Source organism: Mus pahari, chromosome 2 (genome assembly GCF_900095145.1).
Source record: "Mus pahari chromosome 2, PAHARI_EIJ_v1.1, whole genome shotgun sequence".
In the NCBI taxonomy this organism is placed as follows: domain Eukaryota; kingdom Metazoa; phylum Chordata; class Mammalia; order Rodentia; family Muridae; genus Mus; species Mus pahari.
The window spans coordinates 56,142,653-56,155,148 of record NC_034591.1 but is presented as its reverse complement, the minus strand read 5'-3'; the positions used below and the strand labels follow the sequence as shown (position 1 = coordinate 56,155,148).

Genomic DNA, 12,496 nt, shown 5'->3' with positions numbered 1-12,496 from the left:
GAGACTCAGTACTAGTCTGTCACTTTATGCTCTCCTTGGTTAAAGGAGAGGCTGGTCTCAGAATGCCAGGAAGCCCACTCTCTAAGTCTTACAAGCCCCAGAGCTTGAGCCACACTGATTACACCCCTGTGTTCTTTGCCAAGAGCATGTCACAAAATATGTGACCCCGGAGGCACCGAAGAAGCCAAGAATGGAAAAATCCCCTAAAGGAAAGTGACATTTAATTGGGAATTTTCAGAGATCTGTCACTCCTTGTGACAACCCAGAAAAAACTGCTTTGCAGCTTTGTGACTGGAGGTGAGCTGCAACTGTCAGCCTAAGTTAGCAGGGACTCCCTGCAGGGAGGCCTTTAGGGGCGGAGAGCAAGGGACAGCTGCCTTTGCACATGGCTCCCCCAACCCCGAATAGATTATCATGTTGTTTTTTGTTTGTTTGTTTGTTTGTTTTTGCGCCTGACCAAAACTGTAGTTTAAAATGCCGTCAATTTTCCAATTAAGATATCCGGCTTGATAAGCCGAGCTATGGGCCCGTGTGTGTGTGTGTGTGTGTGTGTGTGTGTGTGTGTGTGTGTGTGTGTGTGTNGTGTGTGTGTGTGTGTGTGTGTGTGTGTGTGTGTGTGTGTGTGTGTGTGTATAACATGGTTCTTGGGAGTTTGTACAAGAAATACTGTGCTGATGGGTGCTAAGAACAAACGGTCTTATAACCCCATGGTCTTTCTACGCAGATCCGTTTGGGGAAAGACTGCCCCCAGAGTAGCCTGCTTTTCATAAGCTTCCCAATCAGATTTCGGGGGCAAAGCACTCCCCCCCTCCCTCGCACAGCCTGCTTCTTCTCTCTGCCCTCTCTCGTCCCTCCCATTCTCTATTTCCCTCCCCGGCAGGGTGTAATTGAGTGAAGGCAGGATCAGGTTCCCCGCCTTCCCGTCCAAATATCCCGCCAAGGAAGCCCCAGAGCACAAGAAAACCCAAAGTGGAGAGAGGGGAAGAAAGAAAGCACTGAGTCATCCATCCAGAAGGGGGGAGAGCAGAGCGCAGTCGCCCAGGCAGGAGCAGCAGCCAGCGATACCTGGAGTCCACTGCAGAAACCTCGCCCCGCACTTTGCAACAAAGGCAGCCAGCTAGTCAGCGAGGACCTCTGCAAGCCAAAGTAAGTGCAAGGCACCCTGTGGATTTCTCCAAAGGGTCTCTGGTGCAGTGTGCCTACCCCCCAAAGCCACTTTTCTGGCAGCCTGCAGTACGGGGGGGGGGGGGGGGAGAGGCTGGAGCAGGAGAGAGGCTGCCTGGAGTCCTCTAAATAGGACTGCTTTTAAAAACGGACTTGCTCCAGAAGGCAAACCAGTCAGTCGAAAGGAAATTTGGGGGGGATGAGCTCAGTAACCTAGCATGTGCTTGGATGGGAAGAAGGAAAGCAGCTTTTGTGCTGTGGAGAGTGCATGGGGACCGCATTCCTGCTACCTGCCGGAGCATGCAAAGCGCGGGAGAGGGCACATTTGTGCTCTTTGTAAAACCTGGAGCTTTGGTGGGTGTGTCTGGCCCAGTAGGCATGAGAGAGAAGAAAGGGTGGATCAGCAGGCAGGTCTCATTTCCTACCTCCACTTCTCAGGTTGCCTTAGAGCTTGCCAACTGCCAACTGCTGCCCACTCTAGGTGTGGTACATGCCTGGCAGTCTGCCCCTCCTGTGTCTGCTGATGGAGACACATCTCTGTCAGAGCAGCCTACACTCCCCAGCCTGCCCACCAGCCCAGAAACGCTTCTAGAAACAGTTCAGCCCAAAGTTTCAAAGACATGCTTTGGAGGCTACATTTTGCTTGGTTGGGATGCCAACTGGCACAGAAGCACTTACGTTTTCAGTTGTATCCAAATAAGCCAGGGCTGTGGTAAAGACTAGTTTGGCAGACATCCGGAATTTCTGAGGTGATATTCCAGTTGTTATCATAATGTATTTTGAGAAGAATAGTCACTTCTTTTGTGCCTAAAATATAACTTTTCCTCTCTTGTAAAATATGTGTGTGTGTGCATGCACTCACACACATGCACACACACACACACACACACACACACACACTTCTATGGGATATGATGTGGCACATAAATACAAGAGCACACATGTAATTCACATACGGATTACTAACTAGTTCGTGTCTCCTTAGTAATAAGGACTTTGGAGCTGTAGGAGCAGAGTGAGACCTTGGAAATAGAGTGGGTGCCTCACGGAAGGAATGCACACTTCAGGGGAGAACAAAGTAACAGAGTTCTGGTGGATCAGCATCTTTCCTCTTGAAACTACCAGGCATAGTTTAAAAAGTGTGTGTGTGTGTGTGTGTGTGTGTGTGTGTGTGTGTGTGTGTGTGTTGGAAGGAAGAGCCTGGGAGGCACTTCAGGAACTACCAAAGAAAAGCTTTTGAACTAACAGCATAATGGAGCAATTTCACGATCCCAGTCAAACGTGGAGCTGATGAAATGGTCCAGCCCATTTGGGCTCTTTGATCATCTGGGAATGAATTGTTCTGTGAGAATATTAAAAGGTAATGAGAGCGAAACAAAAGAGAAGTCGGCCAACACAGCACAGAAGGCTGGTGTTTTCCAGATTCATTATGTCCCTTTTAAAGTAAATTATGTGCCTTCAAGGCCAAGTCATTAGAAACACTTATAGTCCAGTTAAATTCAAGAGAAACTCGGGTGCCCTCCCATTCCTCCTTGGGCCCTGTGTAATTTCAGACCACCAATAGTGGCTGTTTTTTATCAAAATGAAATCATTTTATTTTAAAACCCCAATACCATGCTTTTGAACTGTAAGAAACTTTTAAAAATTCTTTCATCAGAATTAAAGTCTTTAGAAGAAGGTAATCTTTCTCCTGCTGCTCACAGACCCAGGTCTTCCTCACTGAGTGGACTGCTTGGATATGCAATGCTTTTCCCACACCCCACACCAGCTGTGTGTAAACTGTAGCCCCTCTAGAGTCTGAATCCAAGTGTTTGTCTGGCTCAAACACTTACATTCTCAGGGGTAGAGCTGTGGGTGAGATCGACCTACAGTTAACATGATGTTTTAGTCATCTGACTCCTAAATGATATCCCATAAGGGATGAGAATAGAATATACTTGACTGCATATTGTACTGTGTATATTATATAAATATAATTGTCTGTATTCCACAACCCCTTTCTAGAACACTGGGGACCTGATCTTACCTATTTAGTGAAAGTTTTATGGTTTTTTTTCTTTCTTTGTTTCTTTCATTGTTTCCTTTCTTTCTTTTTTATTTTATTATTATTGTTCAAGACAGAGTTTCTCTATGTATCCTTGGCTGTACTGGAGCTCACGATGTAGACCAGGCTGGTCTCCAACTCACAGAGATCTGCCTGCCTCAGCTTCTCCTGTGCCGGGAATAAAGGTCTGTGCCACCACCTGCAGATGGCTTTCACATTTCTTATTTGGTCTTTACAAACAGCAGTCTGAAGCAAGATCTGAGAGGTTTTTTGTTTGTTTGTTTGTTTTTGTTTTTAAAATGGGTAAATTTTTTTCCTTGCAATTCAATAACCCGGCTTGCAATTTCATAAAAACTTGGTCACTGAAAATAATACAAGGCCCCCAAACATTTTGTTTCTATCAACAAAGTTGATCCTAGCAATCAAATATTTTAGGTTTTAAGTTTTTATTTTCTCCTGGAGATATTTCTGATTTCTCATTTTAGTGGCAACCCCACGTGGCGTCCATGCTGTCATTCCTCCTTGTGATTCCCAGGAACACTCTGCGCTTGCCTGAGCTGTATGAAATGCTGTGATGTTAGCAACAGGCTACAGTCAGAAGTAAGGTTACAAATGGCAGTTCCCCAAACACTTGTGTTCTAAATATGCCAGCATGGTGACAAGTCAAGTATCCTTGACTCTTGTACTGATGGTAAGGCCCAACTGAGGCTACTTGGGACAGTGGGACAGCAAGGGAGCTCCACACGGAAGAGTTCCCCTGACTCACTCTGAAGTCTAGTTTAATACTGGATCATCCAACAGGGCAGAGCCATGTCCTGTTGCTGACCCATGTCTTGAAAGGAAAGCTGAGCCGGGTGGGAAGTGTTTTCTCCTCTGGACCCCAGTCTCATTAACAAATGGAAGCTCTTTAGTGTCCTGTGGTACAGGCTATGCCTCCTCCCCGGGAGTGAGGGGAAAGGAACATGTGGATACAAACGTTTTCTTTGGGAACTGGGCCTGCTTTTTCCATCCATCAATTGGCTTGAGGAGAATTTGGACCTTGGCTGTTCTTTGGGAAGTCTTTCCATTCTTGGTGTTTATGACCTGTCCAAGACACCATTTGTTGGGCTATTTTACTAGGCACTATAAGCCAGACTTGTAGATAGCAGTTTGCATGTTGCTATTACAATCTTTCTAGATCAATAACTATAAGACGCCTTTTATGAAAATGTAAGGTATCTATGTTTAAAAGGGTAACTGTGAACAAATACCATTGAGGGCTTGCAAATATGGTAACACTTGAAAAATTGATCAGGCAGCTCACCTTTACCATAATTCCCCATGGCTTAAGGATAGGCAGGGCTAACATAATCAATAGTTCATGCCTGAGGCACTTTGATCAATAAAGTTTAATTTTTCCTACTAATGTTTGCATTTAGTCATTTTATTATAGTGAGTTTAGATAAAGTCCAATCTCAAATAGAAAAAGAAAATACAGAATTCCTAAGAGTAGAATTCTTAGACTCTTAACTCCACGAATATAATAATAACAACAACAAAAACTGGCTACTTGGTATTAATCTTGAACAACGTGAGTCCTGGTAACTGACTGTCGGGCTCTGGTTTTGAGAAGCTCTCTTAGTAAATACCAAATCACAAATAGACATGCCTGTACCTTTGTTCACACACTTGTTTGGAAAGTTGTGTTAACTTGTAGGACAACTTACTAGAAATTCATCTAAAACGAATTCTAGGAAGCCACAGGACAGCGCACTCCCACCTATGTCTGGGGAAACCCACCCTTTAAGAGCCACAAGTGACTCCATCTGGCAGTCATTTGTCCTTCTTCTTTGTTTACCATATAATAGCATTATCTGCTAACCCTGCCTCCTCATGACCACCGTCTCCCGTGATCCCTGTGATGCCAGCGTCTGACTTTTACCCCCAACCCCTATGCACACTCACCTTCTCACCTACTTGTTCATTTCTCCCCAAAGCTTCCAAACATGGGCATTCGCTTTAAACTTTTCTCTTCTCTCTCTTCTCTCCCTTTATTCCAGCTTCTAAAGTCCCAACACTGCCATAGCCCTTTGTGATTGATTCCATGGGGAAAAAAACTACAGTCTCTTTTTTTCCCTCTAAGTGGAGTTCTAGATTGTCATTTTTGTGGTTGTGGTTTTGATTTTGTCTTGTTCTAAGACAAGAGTTCCGTGTGTAACCCAGGCTGGCCTGACACTCACACAGTCTTCCTACCTTCCCTTTGAATTGGGATTATAGATGTATATAAATATAGATTCCCTTTTAAGCTCTTCCTCCCTCCTTTTCTCCCTCTCTCTTTCCCATCTTCCCTCCCTTCCTCCCTCCTTCCTTCCATCCATTTCTTCTTTCCTTTCTTCCTTTCATATATGACTAAGAACTGAAGGGAATCATTGTAGACCAATTCCATTTTGAAGAAAAACTTGATATAGACTAGGTGTAGTTTTATTTCTAACAGACTTTTACAGCTTCTAAGTACCCCACTGTCATCATATAATATGCTGTGGTTACAAAGACAAATGAATGCAACTTCATGAAGTTTATTACCTATTTGATATATACATGAGGCAGTTAGCCGCAGCAGGCGATATAGCAGCTATGACTTTTATCCTAAGTGGTTCCAGTGAGAAATAAAAAAAGCAGAGCCCATGGTGGGATTTATCACATTAAACACGTATTTCAAAAGCATCTGTGATTTAGGATGGAGGATAAATTAAACCCTCCATTTCCTCATGTTTTCATTTCACATTTGCTGCATACTGGACCAGGAATAAAAATGGATCTGATAGCTTACGAATTCAGTCTAAGTTTATTTAGAATAAATATAATTTTAAAACATGATGCCTCATATTGGGAGTCCTCAGGAAGATTTATTCAAACACGAGATGATTGTGATCTAATGAAATGCATATGTGGAGGAAAAGAAAGCCATCTTACTCTGTCACTAATTAAAGCCACAAAAACTGGTCCAAGCCAAACTCCCCTCCATGTGATGCTCAATTCTCCTTCCCCTTCTTTCTCTGTCTCCATCATCCTTGTCAGAGAATAGCTCCTTTCCCATCAGAGTGGAGTCAGCTAATTATTCCCAATCCGTAGTAGCTCCACTCAGCCACACCACTAGACCCCTTAAAGGAAAGGCTGGTCTTCCTCCACTCCAGAACCTTACATTATCTGATGGGCAAAAGCCCATCAGAGATGCTTCACAGAAGGCTGAGAAGCGAATAAAAGATAGACAACCCTGAAGACTACCCATTTTAATTGCTAATCATGATCCAATCCCACAATGTCCTTTTCCCATTCCTCCTGCCTTCCAATAAACATCATGTATTATTACCGATCTCCTCAGGCTTTCAGAGCAAATGTCTCCAAGTCTCACTTTCCTGCTTTCATTTGAGGGATCCTGTTGATCTGCAGGGTTTAGTCTTCTATACCCCACCTACCTTCATCCTTTACATCAACATGGTTTCTGACTCGATTACTTCAAGAGTAAAGAGAGAATTCATGTTCTTCTATAACCAACTCAAAATATTATTTTCTTCACAACTGTAGTCTAGCCTTTGACTCTTGAAATTTCAAAAAAAATAATTCTACACTGTATATCATAACAATTTATTCTTGTATGCTGAACAGGGAATGCTTAGAGAAACCAATGTGCCTTTCAAGAGTGTATCTGCAACAGAACAAATATCTTCAACCCCTGAGTTTGAATGTTTTCTTTTCCTGTATCAAATATTACCATTTACATTTTTGTTCAATTAATTGAATATTTCTCCCATTAGGCTCTCAAATCAGAGCAAAAATCCAAAATATATATAATGAGATGGCGAATAACTTAAAACAGTCCTCCTCTTCAGTGTTCGTTGGTTTAACTCAATGGGGCATATCTTCAGAGTTTGTCTTAACAGGAGGACTCATAAGCCCAGAGTATATGATGGGAGGTCTGGAAATGGACAGCATGAGATGCAGGTGCCTCCTTCTACTGATTCCTTCCATCTTCTCATCTTTCACGCTCTGCTCTCCAACACTCCCTACACAACACTTGCCGCCTCTTCAAGGAATGCCCCCCTTTTATTTTCCTCGATCATTCTGCCTGTCCTCACTAAATACAGTTCAAAATTGAGTATGCCCAAGGCCTGGGATATTTGGCAGGTTAAGTCTCCAAAGATCTTGACTTTTCCCATCAAACTTTGGAGAGCATCACATAGGAAACTCCTAATCAAAAGTAGAGCTCAGATGGCCGGCATTAGCTATACACATAATCAATCCAACCCTGGGGACCTGCTGCTGGAGGCTCCAGTACAGATGAGTGACTAGAGGAGTGGAGTCAGAGACCAGCGGGTCAGTTTGTGATAATGAGTGTGTTACCAGGTTGTTTTTTTGTTAAAAACTTGAGAATTTGTGTTTTTTAAGCTCAGGTTTGGGAAAGTGATGACGCACTTCCTCAGTGAGTGCAATGCTCACAAACTGTATAAGCCATCCTGCTAAACGCAGGCTCATATTATTAAATCCCACCTTAGCAGATCCTGTTTTTCTCATTTCCCATGGCTGCTGCTATCTTTGTCACTGTCACAGAATACCTAGAGATTGCTAAAGATACCAGGAGGTACATTTGACCCAGTGAAGAGAGGAGGAGGAGGAGGAGGAAGGATGTGTGGCAGGAAACAAGGAAAGGAAATCTGAATCACAGTTTTTTAAAAAGTGAGAAGACAATCCTAAAAAAGGCAAAACTGAAACCAGCATGGCGACTTTTATTAAATACCAGTGTTCTAGTTTAGCCTTTGAGATTCTTAAAGGATGCGCACTGCAGTTTCAATTTATTACCGCATTTAGGACATTGGAGTTCTTGGCACCATACATGTACCACTTTGACTTTCAGGTTTAGATGAGTTGCCCAGAAATTTCCACCAAATGAAGGTTTGGATCTCCTAGGTCTCTCTGTGTCCAAGGATTCCGGGGTGATGGCAGTGTTTAGGGCTGGAGAACTCGCATTGAGTAACAAGACATCTAGGCTTGTGTGATAAGCTCTTCTTTTGTCATAACTTTCCACACATGACAATAGCTTAAGACAAATCATGAGGATCCTTGGTGGAAACCTTCTTGCTACATAAAAAATATACTCAAGATTTAAATCAATAGTGAATATAATTTGGTAATAATCCCAGGAAACAGATAAAATCTTTTCGGATAAAACAAATGGAGATTATGCAAAGATTTAGAACAATGTTTTTAAAATAGCCTGCCTCATATGCTGAGAATTTGGACTTTGCTACATTCTCGTCACAGGATTTTTGCTTTTGATGGCAAGAATATTCTTGGGGTTTAACATATAGTGTCTGTAGATGTGAACATAGTTGACCAAGTATGCCCCATAAGCCATGATTAGAATCTTTGGCTTAAAAATAAAAGCACCCTAAAGCTCTGGAGAATCTGATTTAAATATTAATGTTCTTTAAAAAGAAAGAAAGGAAGGCAGGAAGGAAGGAAGGAAGGAAGAAAGAGAAACAAAGAAAAAGAAACAGAAGCCTACCAAAAAACAAACAACCCATACTTGTTTCCTGTGGCCATCCCATTTCTTTAGAAGTGCTTCAGATGAGGAAGCCTTGTGGTTCTGCAGGAAACAGGGTAAGTAATTTGTTCATTTTAAACCAAAAATGCATGGCTAAATCTTGGGAGGCTATCACAGTCTTCCTTCCCATCCTCTTTCTTTACCCTAGATGAGAATATATGAATATCACATAGAGCTCAATGCAGGTCAAACTTGTAAGTTGATTAACTTAAATCATCTGAAATTTTTTTTAACTATATTTCTTATCAGGAAAACAGATATACTTGAAAAGATATGTTTTTCCTGTTCTAGAAAAGCATATTCATGGTACAGGTTAGTGAACTTTTATGAGAGAAACATATTCTTTGAATATACATTGTGCATTATTACTCATAAGCCTTTACGGTTTTTCTAGTATGACATAAACTAGTTATATGAATAATTGTGTTATATGCATAATTGTGTGCCCTTCATTCCTGTAACACTATAATTGTTTCGTGCAATATTTTAATAGGTATACACACATTAGCATGTACATTTGTTTTCACCAAATGAGCTAATTACGATAGAAATTCAATTTATTTAGCCTGATATGGGTAATTTGGTATCACAAAAAAATGCTTAGTAAGTTATGAATTCTTATTAAAATGATGGGAACAGAAAAATGCAAGCCAACATCCTATGCAGTAAACACAAGGAGTCTCTGTTTCAGCAAAGAATAACTTGTTTAGATGGGAATAAGTCATCTTGAAGAATTAGCATGTACCCGGTCAAGGACAAGCTGCACAAACAGTGTGTTCCGTTTTTACCCAAAGGACCCTTTCCATGTAGTCAAGAGAAAAGTCTCCTTGGGGAACACACAGCTGTGTGGTCCCTCCCAGGACCCATCTAATTCCTCAACCAGTCCCTGGGGCCTGGGAAACTTCTAAGCTGTTCCAGGGTTCCAGGGTGGGTCTAGCTCACTGCAGGTGGGTCCACTCCAAGGCCAGCAGACCTCTTTGATGCCTGTCGCTCCAGGGCTTGGCAGCCTTCAGGGGAGTTATTTATTTGCTCTGTTATTATTTGGAGTGACTAATGTCCAATTGGCTCTAGTTGAAAGTGACTGGGATCAAATTGGGGTTTGACAACCACATTGTTGATCACAGAGGAGGGGACAAAGTCAAATGCCTTTCTTGTCTATGCCAGTATCAGGATTCCCACCAACTTTAGCCCCAAGTATTTTTAAGTAGACTGTTGTTCTGATCGTGAGAAGACTTCTGATATGTGAGATCTGGGGATTTGGAGATGTACTTCAAGGCTGTCATGAATGAATTTGGTTTGGAGATGTAGATCAAAAACAGTCCAGCAGAATAAACGGGTAGATGTGGATTTCTACCGACTTCTTTTGAAACAGACATTTCCCAAGTGCAGTCTGGCTCCGTGGGCTTCTAATGATTCATCCAGTGAGTTCTCTTGCAAGAGGTTAAACAGGAGCCACCGACTTCAGATGCTTCACAAAAGAAAGCGAAAAAAGAATGAAAGAAAAGTGAATTTGAGCAGAGGTCTTAGGGAAATATACAAAAAATGGGAGAGAGCCCAGCTTGAAGCCTGTCTCCACAGGAACTTTAGACCTCAGAAAAATTCCATTTAAACAGCGTTGAAGGTTCTTCCTCTTCAGACGAATGGTCTGGAGCATGCTGCTACATCCTTTGGGTGATGTTTGTTGGGAAAAGTTTTCTGGAAATTTCACTTTTCTAATGCCTTAGCTCCAGATATTTCTTGCCATTATAATTCCACAAAGCTAGACTCACCCTGGGGAGCAGTCCTGCCCATTCCTGGATCTTCCCAGAGGGAGTCTTTGAAGACAAAGTTGTGTCATCTATGCCCGTGAAGATTCCTGTCTCAACCAGGACACTCTGGGCGCAGGACCTGGAGCTGGATATCCATGGTCCTTGAAGCTGTTTCTCTTTGCATCCTTTCAATCCACCTATGTCAGGATAATCGAGAAAAGTGTGGGGTCTCCTTCCTGTAAAGGGGTCACAGCAGAGTCATCCTCAGCTCCGGGCTCTGCTGTACATTGATCTTCCTGACTTTGTTTTATGCCTTGACTTGTATGTATCAAATATAGTACACAATGCTGACTACTTTCTTTTTATGCTTGGAAATATATATATATATATATATATATATATATATATATATATATATAAATATATCCATATATATAAAAACACTAAAATAGTGAGCTCATACATATATATATATATATATATATATATATATATATATATATATATATAAAATCAAAACTTCACATAAAATTATAAAAAGCAAGCATGGCTCTCCTACCTTCTCATGTAAACTGCCTCCTTCCTCATTTGATATTCAAATCTATACCAAGGCATAACCATCCTAATGATTGCCATCCACTGGACCTTGAGCATCAAGCAACTGGAGAGAGGTCCTTGACAGAAAGTGCAAGGGTTGCTTTGTTTTGTTTTTGCTTTTTGTTTTGTTTTAGTTTTGTTTTTGTTTTAAATCAAAGAGTGTCACCTGAAAACTTAGAGACAGTTCCTCTCACACAGGAGTGGCTTGTTGGTCTTGAAACCTGACGTGGGATGGCTTATATTGCCTCTGGGTAGCATTTAAACAAAATCCCACTTTGTTGAGAATATTAGAATATTTGTATCTAGTCTGCATCACAACATGGTAGTTGTGCTGGAGAATCTTTCAGATCTGAAACAAGCCCCAAATCCTTGATGCTGGAAACTTAGAGAAGCATGTCTGTCTTAGACAAGGTTATAAAGACCAGTAGCAAAGTTCTCTCCGGGTGTAAACGGAGGAAGGATGAGAATGATTTATCAGGTACACCTGAGTTTTACTGAAATGAAGAAAACCTAGAAAGGAGGGTCACATGTAACTGAGAGTCATTCAAATGACACACTATAAAAACAGAGCATGAAAATGTGAGTTAGTGTTTGCTAAAAAAAAAAAAAAAAAAAATCCCTGNTGTTGAAATATATCCCACAACACAGAATCTAACCGGAACAATTTCCTCTTGGAGGTTTCCATGTGAAGCAGCTTCGATTGTTAGATCATCTGGGATACTGGGTATTTGAATTTACTGAGCACGAGTCACAACAGTTGTGTATGTTAAAGCTACATTTCTTTATGCCCACCTCGATTAGTAACATGTGTGGACTACTCTTAGTGTATCCCTGCCTGAACTAGACACTCAATCCAGGCTTGTCATTGAAAGGTATATGGTTAGCCTTTTTTATAGCTTCTGTCTCTCCCATTCACTCATCTCTAGGTTTCTATCTGTCCTAACAAGTTAAAATATTCGCTGGATGCTCACACTGAAGATTGTGACAAGCATGCTCCTTTTCTTTGATGCCTACATGTTTTCTTTCCTGCTTTATTTTATCCTTTGTGCTTAAAGGACAGTTCTAGGGTCTATGCCACACTCACTCAACGAAGCCTCCTGCTATTGAATAAAGACACATTTTGTATCTGGGCTTCACTCCACCATTGCCTCTCCTGCTTTCCTTGCTCGGCTCAGAGAGGAATGGTAGCAGGTAAACATGGAAGATCTGCCACTCCCCTTGAGACGCTGATCCTTAGCACTGCTATGGCAGGAATGGTCTTTGTCCCTTACCACTAGATAATTCTCTTTCTTTCTTCCTTCCTTCCTTCCTTCCTTCCTTCCTTCCTTCCTTCCTTCCTTCCTTCCTTCCTTCCTTCCTTCC

At 41.7% G+C, this 12,496-nt stretch overlaps 1 protein-coding gene across 1 annotated transcript in view; it reads left to right on the top strand.

Annotated features, from left to right (window-relative positions):
• The first annotated feature begins 820 nt into the window (after positions 1-820).
• Positions 821-12,496, top strand: part of Ptn (pleiotrophin) — an 86,187-nt gene continuing 74,511 nt past the window's right edge. Inside the window, exon 1 of the mRNA XM_021190443.2 lies at positions 821-1,146. The gene's annotated coding sequence lies outside the window, so the exon portion shown is untranslated. The remainder of the gene's footprint in view (positions 1,147-12,496) is intronic.